Here is a 14808-nt window from a genome sequence, read left to right as displayed (position 1 = left end):
ATTTCTATTGTTTAAGCCACCCAGACTCTGGTGTTTTGTTATGGCAGCCCAAGCCAACTAATACAAGTAGGTCAGCTGTCAAGGGCTTGATATGTTTGATGAATGGCAGGTAGGTCAGACTGAGAAGGGAACAATGAGTGGTAGGAGATAGGACTGAAAAGACAGACAAAGCCTGGATCCCATGGTGATAAGGAAGCTGGGTTTTGTTCCTCGTAAATGTGAACAGGTTTTTGCACAGGGGATTGACATGAGTGACTTAGCAGAGCGAAGCAGAAGCAGAAAACCAGTTCCCAGGCATGTGCTGTAGCCCACATGGCCGAGGACGTGGCTTGGACCTGGCCTGCTGCTGGTGAAGGAGGCAAGGAGCCAACAGATCTTGCTGGAAGTACCGTGTCAAGGAAAGAGAAGCCAACATGAATCCTACGTTTTGCTCCTATGTGAGAGGGCGAATGCTGCCTTTGAGGGGGGAAAACTTGAGGGAAGAATTATCCTAACTCTTGAATGTAGCTTGCTATGTTTTGTTACGTTAAGTGCACCAAGAAGTAGTTTTCCTTTACTTAAATATTTTTAAGTGTAATATTTGTGGGAAATGCAAAGAATATAAAAGTATACGAGAAAAATCTACCTTTGGAATCTCACTCCTTAGAGTTGAGCACTGTTAACAGGTCATAGTGCATCTTTCTAGATCTTTTTTTAAGTCCATTTAATCAATATCTATCTCTGTGTCTCGCTGTCTCTCTGTACACCACACACGCACTTAGAAACTGATTTATAGCATAATAAAAAAGTGACAAAATTCTCAAAAATCATAGCATTCAATGGAACATGCATTTATCTCCTGTTTTTTTCTAATAACTTTAAGGGAGCTTGTTAAAATTGTGCACAGAAGGACAGAGAGTGGGTGGTAAAAGCACCACTTTGAGGAAAAGAAGAGAGGCATTCTCAAATGGCAGTATTCGCTGTTATTCTGGGTTCCAGGTTCTGGCTCTTTGTTTTCAACTGGATTTGGTTTTTATTAAGGTAAATTTTGTTCAACGTATTTAAATGCTGTTTGTCCATAGTTTTACAAAAGGATCATTTTGGGGGCCTGGTGAAAAACTATAAATACCAATCAATGGAGCACTTTCTTAATTTCTTATTTGATGATGATGATTATTTTAAACACTAGGTATTTTTACATAGTGATCTATTTTTTTCTGACATTTTTATATGATTAAACCAAATGTGAACAAGGCAATTCAAGAAACCAAATGTACTTGCTGAATTCACCAAGTCTCCAGATGGGAAAAACAGAAATGAACAGATTCCATATAAAACATGCAAAGGAAAGGACAAAATAAAGTCAAATTCTTCATCTGAAATAGTTTGAATAAAATATAGCCAAATTCCTAGTTTTGTGGTGTCATATTAAGCAATTGAATATGATTTGAATTATACATTACTTCTGAATCTTAAGCTTTTATGATACTTATAAATAATACATATTTATTAATATATAGAGTATATAATTCTAAAAACAGTTACTGTGAATGTCCATCATCTCATGTAGATACAAAATAGGAAAATATTTTCCTTGTCATGAGAGCTCTCAGGAATTACTCTCTTAGCAGCTCTCATCTGTGACACACAGCAGCACTCATTATATTAATCATGTTGTACATCACATCACTAGGGCTTATTTATTATATAGCTGGAACCCTTCATCACCATTCAAATATATTAAATTATTATCGACTATATTCCCCATTGTGTACATTTCACCCCCGTGTCTCATTTATTTTGTAACTGGAAGTTTGTACCTCTTAATCTCCTTACCTATTTCACTCATCTCTCCACCTCACTGCCCTCTGGCAGCCACCCGTTTTTTCTTTGTTATCTATCTATGACTCTGTTTCTGTTTTGTTATGGTTGCTCTTTTGTTTTGTTTTTTTAGGTTCCACATATAAGGGAAATCATATGGTATTTGTCTTACTCTGTCTGACTTATTTCACTTAGATTAATGCCCTCAAGGTCTATCCATGTTGTCACAAAAGGCAAGATTTCATTCTTTTTTATGGTTGAATAATATTCTATTATACATTATATATATTATCTATTATATATAAGATATATATATATTGTATTGTATATATCTATCTATCTATATATAGATATCTCACATATCCTTCACCCATTCATCTATCAATGAGCACTTATGTTGCTTCCATATCTTGGCTATTGTAAACAATGCTCAGTGAACATAGGGGTGTATATACCTTTTGGAATTAGTGTTTTCATTTTCTTTAGGAAAAACACCTAGAAGTGGAATTGCTGGATCATATGGTAGTTCTATTTTTTTTTTAATTAATTAATTAATTTATTTATTGGCTGTGTTGGGTCTTCATTGCTGCACGCGGGCTTTCTCTAGTTGCATAGAGAAGGGGCTACTCTTCGTTGCGGTGCACGGGCTTCTCATTGCAGTGACATCTCTTGTTGTGGAGCACGGGCTCTAGGAGTGCGGGCTTCAGTAGTCGCAGCACGCGGACTCAGTAGTTGTGGCTCACGGGCTCTAGAGCGCAGGCTCAGTAGTTGTGGCGCACGGGCTTAGTTGCTCCGCGGCATGTGGGACCTTCCCGGACCAGGGCTCGAGCCTGTGTCCCCTGCATTGGCAGGCGGATTCTTAACCACTGCGCCACCAGGGAAGTCCTGGTAGTTCTATTTTTAATTTTTTGAGGAACCTGCACACTGTTCTCCACAGTGGCTGCACTAACTTACATTCCCCCCAACAGTGCACAAGGGTTCCCTCTCCTCCACATCCTTACTAACACTTATTTGTTGTCTTTTTGATAATAGCCATTCTGACAGCTAGGAAGTGGTATCTCATTGTGGTTTTGATTTGCATTTCCCTGATGATTAGTGATGTTGAGCATCTTTTCATGGGCCTGCTGGCCATCTGTATGCCTTCTTTCAGAAAAATGTCTATTCAGGTCCTCTGCCCATTTTTAATCTGTTTTTTCTTTACATTGAATTGTATGAATTTTTGGTATATTTTGGATATTAAGCCCTTATTTATGAATATCTTTAGTTGCCTGATTTAGATCACAAAATTCTCCCATTGTAAAGAAAGGATAACTTTTCGCCATTAAGATGGAGACCAGCAGTCTTTTCTCTGAAAGAAGTAGGGTAAGATACAAAGTTCCACCCAGAAAGGAAGAGGGAGTAGGAAGCCAACAGTTTCTCCCAGGGATTGTGGAAAGGGGTAGATGGAGATTAGATAAGTGACAAAACTTCTAACTCTAGGCTCAAATCTTAGGGAACAGATTGTGTGGTTTAGTTTAAGGGAAAAACCCAATGCAGAGGAATGTTAGGCCACTCCCCTTTTGGAACCCTAGAAAGAGTTTGTCTTAATGTGTGGTCTCAAAAACAACATGGCAGAGGGATAATAGTGGTTCCCATTAGAGTAGCAGTAGCAGAAAAAGATGTCTGGAAAAACAAGCTTGTTTGGGTCAAGCTGACCTTGGATTCTGGTGTCATGGAAGGGGCCCAGAAATTCTGACATGCTCTCTGGATGAAGTGGAATATATTTAAGAGTTTGACTGGTGATCTTGCCAGAGGGTTTATCATAGTAGATAAACCCATAGTAGACTGGATGTTTCACCAGGACTGGAGAAAGGCAGACTTGTTGAGGCAGGATGCAATAGAAGTCACAGGCAGACCTCATAGGAGACCCAAGTGCAGGTGAAAGCTACAGTAGGCCTAGTCATCAAGATATGCAGACAAGACAACACAGCTGCCTGGAGGCCGGCAGGGTACAAATGACCAGGGTGACTGGGGACAGCACCATGGAGAGCACAAATCCCCCCAGATGGAGGAGACAAGGATTGCTGTTCCTCCCCCGCAATGAGGACACGTGGACCTCCTACACCTCCTGCTTTAACCCAGATCGATCTTGAAGGGGAGTGTGGAGAGGGGAGGAAATTTGAGTGATTAAGCCTTTATTCAAAAGAGACAGAGTCACAGAAAATTGTCCCTTGTACTGGAAGATGTTGAGATGTCACTAGTCTGCAAGGTTAAGATCTCACTCTCTTCCGCCTGGGATGAGGACTTGTGAGGAAGGGTAGATGCATTTTCTTTGCTCATTTCTAAACCAGTGCAGTCCTGTAATTCTGGCTGACAACTTTCTTCAGGCATCTTTTAAAAAATCAATTATTTTTCTAGATTGTGACACCACTGAGGCAAAAAGCTCCTTGGAAGCAACACTACCTTGCCACACACTCTCTGCTTCTGATGACTTTAAGGGGTCGTGAACCCACTGAATTATTCCTGGGTGGTCATAATCTGTGGGTGATAGTGCTTCTATCAGGCTCAGCATTTAAGTTTTCCCTTCAGTCTTTAAGAAACATGGATGCTGATTCTCTAAATATACACTAAAATGTCTGTATTTGGCCAATTACATTTCCTTGTCTTTGGTTGATTGGTTGATTAACTTATTCAACAAATATTTGCAGCACATGAGCCAGGCACAGTGGACAAAGCTGAAAAGTCAGACAGGATCTCTGTCCTCATGGAACTCACGTTTGAATTATTTGGATTAATGTCACTGCACAGGCACGATGCAACTCTTGCATGCATAGTTTCTTCTTTATTCTTCACAAATATTTCCATTGTCAAACGACTCATCCTGTATGGGGTATAACATTTGTCATTTTTTCTCCACTTTCATTTTTATTCTTTCTATTTTTATTTCTCTTGTAATTTTATGCCTTTTAATAACCCTTTCAACATTCTCACTGTGTGTTTGCACTTCCAGGACCTTATAAAGTCTCTAGTGTTTGGAAAATAGTTAAAAATTAATCACATATAGAGAAGACACATTGACTAACAAAATCCACAGTGGCCAGTTCTGTAACAACCTGCTACAAACACCAACACTATGTGTTGGTGATGAGCTTTTGCTCCGAGGCATAGCTTTTTTCCTATCTACAGAAACCTCTGAGTCGAAAATTTTTTAATTAAAAAAATTCTACTTTTTAGAAAATGGCCGATTTAATTATTTAATTGAAGTAAAAAGAGATGATAAAGTAGTAACTTGAAAGAGAAACTTTAATAATTAGAAATTCCTGCTTTTTCGAAACTTATTGCCTGGATGAAGAGACAATTATCTAAAAATAATCAACGTCACTAATCGTCAGGGAAATGCAAAGCAAAACCGTAATGAGATATCACCTCACCCCTGCTGGAATGTCTCTCATCAAAAAAGACAAGAGATAACAAGTGCCGGGGAAGCTGTGGAGAAAAGGGGACCCTTGTGCACTATTGGGGGGAATGTAAGTTGGTGCAGCCACTGTGGAGAACAGTACGGAGATTCTTCAAAAAATTAAAAATAGAACTACCATACAATCCAGCAGTTCTACTTCTGGGTATATATCCAAAGGAAATGAAAGCAGAATATTAAAGAGATATCTGTACTTCCATGTTCATTGCAGCATTAATCACAATAGCCAAGATATGTCAATAACTGATGGATGAATGGATAAAGATGTGGTATTATACACACACACACACACACACACACACACACCATGGAATGTTATTCAGCCATGACAAAGAAGAAAATCCTACCCTTTGTTAACAACATGGATGGACCCTCCTATTTTAATTGGACAAATTATACTAAGTGAAATAAGCCAAACAGAGAAAGACAAGTCATGCACGGTATCACTTAGATGTGGAATCAAAAATAAAAGTCAAAACTCATAGAAACAGAGTAGAAAAGTGGTTGCCAAGGGTTAGGGAGTGAGGAAAATAGGAAAAAGTTGGTAAAAAAGTTACTATGATTTCCACCTATAAGATGAATAAGGTCCTCAGATCTCATATAAAATACGGTGAGTATATTTTATAACACTGTATTGTATAATCAAAATTTGCTAAGAGAGTAAAACTTAAATGTTCACACACACAGAAAGATGTGATGTGATGGACATGTTAATTAACTAGATAAGGGGAATTCTTTTACAATGTGTACTTATAGCAAATCACCACAAAGTACACTTTAAATATCTTACAATCTCATAGGTCAATTATACCCCAGTAAAGCTGAAAAAAAGATGATTTATAAATTCTGTACTTGTATTTTGGAATATCTTGACTCATGGGAAGAACCTTTTGGTGGAACTCCTATTTTAATTGGACAAATATTTATTATATATTGGAATTGCAGTGGAATGAGAGTGCCTACCTATAATTTTTCAGGGTCTCTGTTTGTAAAAGTATTTAACGGGTAATAAATCAACTTATTTTAAGAACTTTCCTTAAAAGGAAACATTCTTTGAATAGACAACGCTGAATGAAATTAATTAGCCTACAAAATTGATCTGTTCCAAAACAAAAAAGATGAGGAAAATAGAAATGAGGATAGACTTTCTTTAGCAGACATTTTTCTGAGTACCTCAAAACCTTTAGAAAGTATTTTTCTTAATTAATAAAAAGTATGTTTCATAGGAAAAATTCCATTGAAAGTGTTATAATTTTATATCTACTTATCAAAAATGCAATTTTGAAGATTTCAGGAAACTTTATGAAAAATGTAAAAATAATAAAACTATCATGAAAATAAAATTCCTCAAAAGATACTATAAAACAATTTTAGATATTGAAATATGTATCATAACTAATTATTAATTTATGTTATTTTTAATGTTCAGTTAGTCATGAATTTTTTCAATTTCCTTTATTTTTATTTTAAAACAATTGTAATTTTGAAAAATTTTGAATAAAATTATTTAGTAGGTTTACTAATGTAATAAAACCAACTCTCAGTTAATAAATACTTCAAAAAGTCCTACAACTTTAATGACTTTTAGTGTTTTTGTTCATGTTCAGATGTATCCCAGTTGACAGCAGATTTTATAGACATCTTATTTTAGTAGCTGCATGACCTTAAGAAAATCACTTAACTACATTAGTCTTATTTTTCTTATGTACAAATGCAGATGATGTTACTTATGTCAAAGTTGAGGGATAAAGAAAATAATAGGTGTCAAGTGCTAATCACAGTCTAGCAATATTATTAATATTATAATGGTTCTTAAAAAAGGACTGCAATCAACTAGACAATCCCAAGTATTCAGGAAATACTTTCTACTTGCCTAATACTTTTCTTGGTATTATGACCTGCAGGAATAAGTCTCTTATAACCTATTGAAGAGATACCACAAGCAGCCAGGAAAAATATGGAAAAAATGATTATATGTGGCAGATTATAGTTTTAAATGCATATCTGTATGCTTAACAGAAGTAGAAAAAGCATTAGTGATTGGAGAGAACATGGTGAGCCGGTGTTATCATTTGGTCTTTACAATATGCCTAGTATCATGTGAGGAACTGGAAATTCAAGAAGACAGAGTTCTTATTCTCAGGAAGCTCAGAATCCCCTGCATCAAGGAAGGCATCACACGTCAGGTGAGAGGCACTGTTTTGGGCAAAAGAATAGAGCATTACGGGAAGGGAGTAAGCATTTTAGGTGTGGTGAGCTTTGTTTACCTGAGGCATTGGCTTGGCTGGAGGGGAGGGGGTATTGGAGAGTGGTGGGCGGTAGGGCTGGGTAGGCAAAGAGAGAAATTCCACAGTAAAAACACTTGGGATTGCTTTCTGAGCATGGCATCCGTGTGTTGCCTGGCAGAAGAATATTTTTCCTCAGCCCTGTTAGCTTGTTAAGTTTTCCATTATTAGCTTTATAATTCTTACATTCCTCCTGTATTATGCTGAGAACAAACAACATGGGCTTCAATCTTTTTAACACTTGTTCCTGTATCAGCCAGTTCTCAACCACATGGAAGGATGGAATTAAGAGCCACACTGGTGTGGAGTCATCGCGTGGGTTGATTTTTTCCAGAAGTTGACAGAGAAAGACATTCTGTACCACTCATAGCATTTTAGATACCATCTCCTAATCTTATAGGCGAGAACCGAGGCTCACGGCAGTTGCCTCTATCGCTTGGAGAGCGTGGAGGGCTGGGATTCAGACTCCATCTCCTGATGCCAGGCAGTGGCTTATTCTGCTCGATCAGCATCCCCGGAATGGGCTGCTAGGGACACTCATTCCAGAAGGTATTAATTGGAGCTCCCAGAACAAAGGGTTCTAGGGAGGAAAAGAGTCTTGGAAATACTGCATGTTAAATCCTTCTCTTGGGGATCCAAGTTTCATAGTAGCACATTAGAAACTTAAAGGAGTTCCAAAAGTAAAAACAAAACAAAACAAAACCCTCCAAAACAAAAAACGTCTTTAACAGTGTTAATAGTTAAAATGACATATTTGCAGAGGAAGACTTTCTTTGTACATCTTGCTAATGGGGAATTATTTTCCCTTAACGCCAGTTTGGGATGACCTCACACCCCTCATCCTCATTTCTCAAATTAGAGTAGCCCACAGCCTTTGCTGGGTGCAGCTGAGGTCAGAAGGACCAGGGTTCTTAGCAACAAGAAAAGTCACGGTCTTCACAACAGGACTTTACACTCACAGGTGACTGAGGGAAAAACTGGCACCTCCGTTTTACTGAGTGTCACCAAACCATTGAAGCATCTACTGGGCTGAAATGTGAGCTAAGTATATCTTATTTCTCATTTATTGAAAGCAGTATGGCTAGCAGTGAAGAGTTTGTATTTGGTGTCAGCTAACCTTGTTCTTGTCTAGCTATGCCATTTAGCAGTTCTGTGATCTTGGGGAAGTGATTTAAGCTTTTTGAGCCTCCATTTCCTTATCTGTAGAATGGGGATAATAATTCCCCACCCTCAGAATATTTGTAAGAATGAGATGCTATAATATAGAACATATAACATGTCACATACAGTGCATAATATATGTGTTTAAGAGTCTTAGCAGAATTCTTGGCATATAGTATGTGCTCATAGATGTAGCTACATGAGTATCATGTTATCGCTCCCTCGTACTGAGTGTATGTGACAGGCACGTGCTAAGTGCCTTTACATACGTAAACATATATGTAATACAAACATGTATATAAATGAGCTTTATATTTTGTATATTCACAATAGTAGTTGTCATTTCCTATGTGCCAAGTACTCTGCTAAGTCTTTTTATGAATGATCTAATTTAGTTTTGACAATAGTCACAAGGGGTTAGGATTTCCATTTTGTGGAGGAGAGAATTGAGGGGCAGAAAGGTTAACTTATCTAAAGTTAACCCCCTTATCTAGGGGCAGAGCTAGGCTTTGAACCAGCCGAATGTTACACTCTTGTATCTCTTTAATGAAGATAAAAATTGCTTAATTTCAAATTTAAAATTTCTATTTGCATATTAAACATACAGAGTGTAATACACTTGATAGTCAGGAATTGTTTTAAAATGTATAAAACAATATCAAAATTGATCTAAAAATTTTTAAAAATCCATCATACAACCATCCAAACATAACTTTCATGTGTTATACTCCCTTCTAGCCCTTGTGCAAAAAATATTTTTCCATGACTGTAATCAATGTTGTGTTCTTATCAATGACGATTAAATCATAATGGTTTTAACGTTTCATTTTCATACTTATCATCTTCAGTAGCTGCATACTGTTTCATCAAGACAACATAACAATTAGCCCAGTCATTCTTCTACTTGTCAGACTTTGATCTTTCTCTACCCTCCCGTTATTTGGCATGATCTAGGGTTACTTTTAATGCTACAAAACAAAACAAAACAAAACAACCCCCCCCCCCCGAGTCATCCATATTAATTGTCAGTTTTGAACTCAGTATTTCTTTAATAAAATGCATCTGGGATTCCAGGTATAGAATACCGCTATCCTTTGGAAAGCTACTTAGTATTTTCTGGTGTTTTAAAGCCTGTGGGAGGTTGCACAGGTGTGATTCTTTCTTAGGGACATGGTACAGCCCTTTCATGCAAACGTCGCCATTGGACATTATCTCACACAACCTTTACATTCGGAAACAGACGAGGGAGAGACCGAGCGATGCCAAAGTCCCATAGAAGAGAAACCCATCTCCAGTTCTCAGTCGCCCCTTGAAATAAGTCACACAGTGTCAGCCACTCTGCTACAATGGACTTCCAGGTCTGGTGATTTGTTTTCCATCATCTTCCTCTTCTGGTTATCCTTTCAGTTATGTATGCTCATTACTATTAATAAAAGACTATCCCCCTCTTTTATTTCATTCAAAAGATACCTATTATGCCTCTGCAATTTCTGGATCCAAAAAAACATTTTTTTCCCCTAATTGAATCCACCTGCACTAAAATTATAAGTTTTATTCTCCTTACTCCCTTCATTATTATAGGTTTTGACAGAATATGGGATATTCATACTCACTTCATTCACTGCACTGTTTTCTGAGGTTATGGGATCCATACAGAAATGGCTTGGCTACAGTACATTTTGCCATCTAACTTTTAGCTACTGAACAATGCCATCTTATCTACTTTTGGATCATACTCATATTAGACAAAAAAAAAGTTTATTGAGGGTTTAAAAACTTCTTTTTCTAGACTGAGGCATACACTGAATTCAGTACTGCAATTTATCCCAACACTGCAGGAACTGCTTTAAAAATGGTTCATTTTTCCAGAGTATCCTGAAAGGTTAGGCTTTGTGATCTTTCTTGGAGAGCCAAGTACAGCTTGCCTCCATTTACAAACCTAGGGGAAATGATCATTGCACAAACTTCATATTTTTAAATGGAAACGAAAAAAGCAATAGCTCTCCAAAGACTCCTTTAAGACAGGCAAGTTTATGGAACTCAAATATTTTCTGAAATGTTTGGCCTCATGATATATTTACATTAGGAACCCACTATTTTCCTTGAGCCTTCAAACTTTCATTTTAAGACCTATAATCATTCTACAGCTATAAGTTAACTGCTGAAGGATGGAATTTTACAGGATGTGCTACGGACAGGGTGTGAGCAGAGGAAAGTATATGTTTTCACACTTCAGGTTGTTCGGGGAAAAATGGTATTTGAGCATAAATTGGCATTAGAAGGAAGGAAAGTCTTGGTTGGTAGGAAAAAGAAGTCTGCTCTGTTGAACCACAATGTTTGAGTTCTTCAAAATCATGTACAATTTTTTTCATGTTTTACATTTTTAAGCAAACTTGAAAGAAACATGGGGAAGGAAGGGATCTTGTGATCCTAGATTGAGGTCGGAGTTCCATGAGCATTTTCATTTTCCACAGTGCCAGTGCTGCAAGAAGAACTGAAAGAGGACCTCATGTGGGAGAAGAAAACTGGATGATGGAGACATAGCATTGAGAGCAACAGGAGAAGAAAAGGAGACAAAAGAGGAGGCTGGGCAGTGGTGGCCCAGAGGAGGGATGATGGAGGCTGGGACTAGGGATTAGCGTGGGGCAGTGGAACGCACGAAAAGTGGATGAGTTCGAAATCTATTTTGTGTGTAGAACTGACAGTAATTGGGATGGATTTTTTAAAAAAATGAAGACTGAGTGATGAGGCACTATCAAGTGATTCTCAGAATCCCTGCTTGAGAGACTGGGTGATGGAAGTGGCACCGGTTAAGGTGGAGAGCACAAGTGGAAGAAGAGATGTGCAAACCAAGTTTGATTTGTGAGCGTCAGGTGGAGGTATAAAGCAGGCAGTTGAATGCATGGAGCTTGGAAGTGAGTGTAGGATGAAAATAGAAACTTTGAAATCATTAGAATATACAGATGGTATTTAAATTATGGGACTGTGGTATATATATATGTGTATATATGTATATATATATGTATACACACACACATACACACACAATGGAATGTTTCTCAGCCATAAAAAAGAATGAAATGATGTCATTTGTAGCAAAATGGGTGGACCTAGAGCTTATCATACTAAGTGAAGTAAGCCAGATAGAGAAAGACAAATATCATATGATATCACTTATATGTGGAATCTTAAAAAAAAGATACAAATGAATTTATTCCCAAAACAGAAAGAGACTCACAGACACAGAAAACAAACTTATGGTTACCAAAGGGAAAAAGAAGGTGGGGGGGAGAGACAACATATACACACTACTATATATAAAATAGATAATCAACAAGGACCTACTGTAGAGCCCAGGGAACTACACTCAATATCTTGTAATAACCTATAAGGGAAAAGAATCTGAAAAAGAATACACATTTATGTATGTATAACTGAATCGCTGTGCTGTACACCTGAAACTAACACGATATTGTACATCAACTATACTTCAATAAAAAAAATTATGAGACTGGGAATAATAACAGCAACTATATCAAACCTTGAACAACTCCAAGGCTGTTTGTTCCAAGAGGTACATAATGCTGTCTGACCCATTAGAATGACTCTTTTGGTTGAAGTCGTACACCCACTCGTCACTAATGGCCTGAAGTTTTAGTGGCCAAATCATGCAGACATTCCTTCTCTTTTTTATCCATGTTTTCCAAATAATACAAAAAATATTTTTGTATAAAAGAGTAGCTCTTGATTGGAGTCCTATCTATCTAATATATGTATTTAGATTTGAATTTGCTCCATGAAACTCAGGTGGAAAAAAGGCACATTTTAATATATTTCGTTACTCAAATATAACCTGGCTTCCAGGCTCTGTGCTTTATTGGTGGGAAATTTAACGGTAGTTCTGCTTTTATTAGAAGATTCTATTCTTCCAGAGGCCTTGGCGGAAGTTCCAGGGGCTTAACTGGTCAGAAAACTTGGGCCAGGACCCTCTGAGCGCCTCACTTTCCCATGGTTATAGCAGCCACAGCTCCATCAGCCAGTGAGAAGCTGCCTTTGCCTTAAAGGAAGCCATGTAGGATTTAATTTTGAGCTGAAAGTTGGGCTGATCTTCCAACCAGAATCTCTAACTGAGAATCTCAAAAATGTCATGTTTTAATCCCCTTTCTATTTCGACGGAGGTCCCTGGGAGAGGAGGATCCAGGCTGTGGACTTTGCAGGCCCTTCCTGGGCCCAGGAGAGGCTGGCATTGCCACTTCGCAGCCCATCCCTTTTCTACTGTGTGCCCATCACCAGGTGTAATTTCAGGTTTTGTTCTCTTCCCTAACTGGATCAGAGATTAGTTTCTTGGGGGACCAGGACATTCTCTCTCCCCAACTGGTTTGTGGTTTTCAAGCTCCAGCAGGCCTGCTTTCGCTTTCACGTGAGGCCTATGCCCTTGATTTCAGGTGGGTGCAGCTTGCTCCAGCCCCCTCACCTTGCCCACACGTAAAGCTAACCAATGGGCAGTTGCACTTCTCAACCCCCTTGTTGCGGTTGTGAGGTGGGGTTCTTAGCCTCACTGGGGGCTCAGTCCTGCTCCTGCAAACCCTGGACCTTTGCCTGTTGCCCGACTAGTCACACTGACTAGTCTCAAGCTGGCAGACTGACAGGCCTGCCCACTGGTAGGTATGAGCTATCTTATCTTGCCAGTGTGTTTTGGAAGGGGCCTCAGGAAAGGTGCTGACCCCAGGCTTCCCAAAAGCTGCCAAAACAGCTGACTGAGCTTTCAGCTGCTCTGATAATGTCTCGTCCACTTTAGCTGGTTACAGACTAGGCCAGTTCCCCTGAAATCATCCATTTGACACCTGTTTCTCAAATATTGGATGCGGGCCATCACTGTCTTCCTCTGCTTTTTTCTATAATGGCATCGGTAGTTGAAAAAAAAGAGAGATGTGTCAGGGTTTAGTCAAATTGATCTCAGAGCAAAGCAAGTGGCTGAAAATTGTCCTGCTGTACTTGTTTTTAAGAGACAATCCACATTTCCTGAGTCTAAAGGGACCGTGGCTAGAACCCCTCCAATCCGTCCACATTGTAGTGTGTATCTACACACACACCTGTTCAACTGACCTCCTGGCGTTCATTCAAAAAACTGACATGCCCTGATCTCTAGTATTCAACACATCGGGGCATCTGGTTTCATTAGTGAGACAGTCATTCACATTCACTAAAGCCCTAATGGGTGGGAATTCCGTTTTTGGAAAATAAACTCGGTTATTGATAATTTACTTTTTGCATCAAAGGGAATACAGCTTTCCCCCACTGCCTGTTTCAGTGTGTTAGCTGCTGTCTTGGGTGGTGTGTTTAAGTGAGCGACCATGGGAGTGTTTTCATACCCCAGGGCTCTGGCATCCAGGCCATCGTGGGCACTTCTTGTTTATGAAGACGTTTCCTGTTTGGAAATTCAAGATCTGAGACAGAGACTTCAAAAATCAATTTCTATGCTCCTCTATTTTTGGTGTTTCTATAGTAATGACAGAGAAATCCACCTCTTAGGCAAACTCTTAAGATTGTTCTCGACTATTTTTCCTTTCTAAACTTTTTGAGTATTACTCTACACTTTCTTAGGAGATTTAAAGCATTCTGTACATGCTTTCAAACTCAGTTCTGTCACATCCACTGGTATTTCCCACATCCGTCGTTTTGAGAGTCCACGTTTATCTTTGCACAAAAGGGCTCCGACGGGGTCACAGCTGTAACTGGTTTCTTAAGCAGTCTGAACTCAGTGGGGAATGAATACGAAACCATCCGGTTTTCCTGTAGTCACTGACTGGGACCACGCTCAGATGAATTCCTCTTTGTTGTATCTTGGACAACATCTTGGCCAGATTAAAATTGGGGTCACTTTGGATGATTTAAAGTGAGTCGATTTTAAAACTCTGGTCTCCTTTCTGACTGAAAACGTAGCTCCTCCTCTCTGCCAGGAGATCTGGAATGGGAGTGGGCAGGGTCTGCTCTTTTATTTCCCTTTCACTTGCAGAAAGGAGGCTGAGACTAGAATACCTCAGGGATAACAGTTCTTCTCTGAGAACAGGCGGACTCCGGTGGTCATTAGGGCTGCTCACTGGGGTT

The 14808-nt window shown here is 38.8% G+C and overlaps 1 pseudogene; it reads left to right on the top strand.

Moving 5' to 3' along the window:
• The first annotated feature begins 312 nt into the window (after positions 1-312).
• LOC133102272 (nuclear pore complex protein Nup50-like) overlaps positions 313-14808 on the top strand; it is a 48730-nt pseudogene continuing 34234 nt past the window's right edge.

This window comes from Eubalaena glacialis, chromosome 12 (genome assembly GCF_028564815.1).
Source record: "Eubalaena glacialis isolate mEubGla1 chromosome 12, mEubGla1.1.hap2.+ XY, whole genome shotgun sequence".
NCBI classification, from domain to species: domain Eukaryota; kingdom Metazoa; phylum Chordata; class Mammalia; order Artiodactyla; family Balaenidae; genus Eubalaena; species Eubalaena glacialis.
The sequence above is the reverse complement of the archived record's forward strand: the minus strand, read 5'-3'. Positions and strand labels throughout refer to the sequence as shown.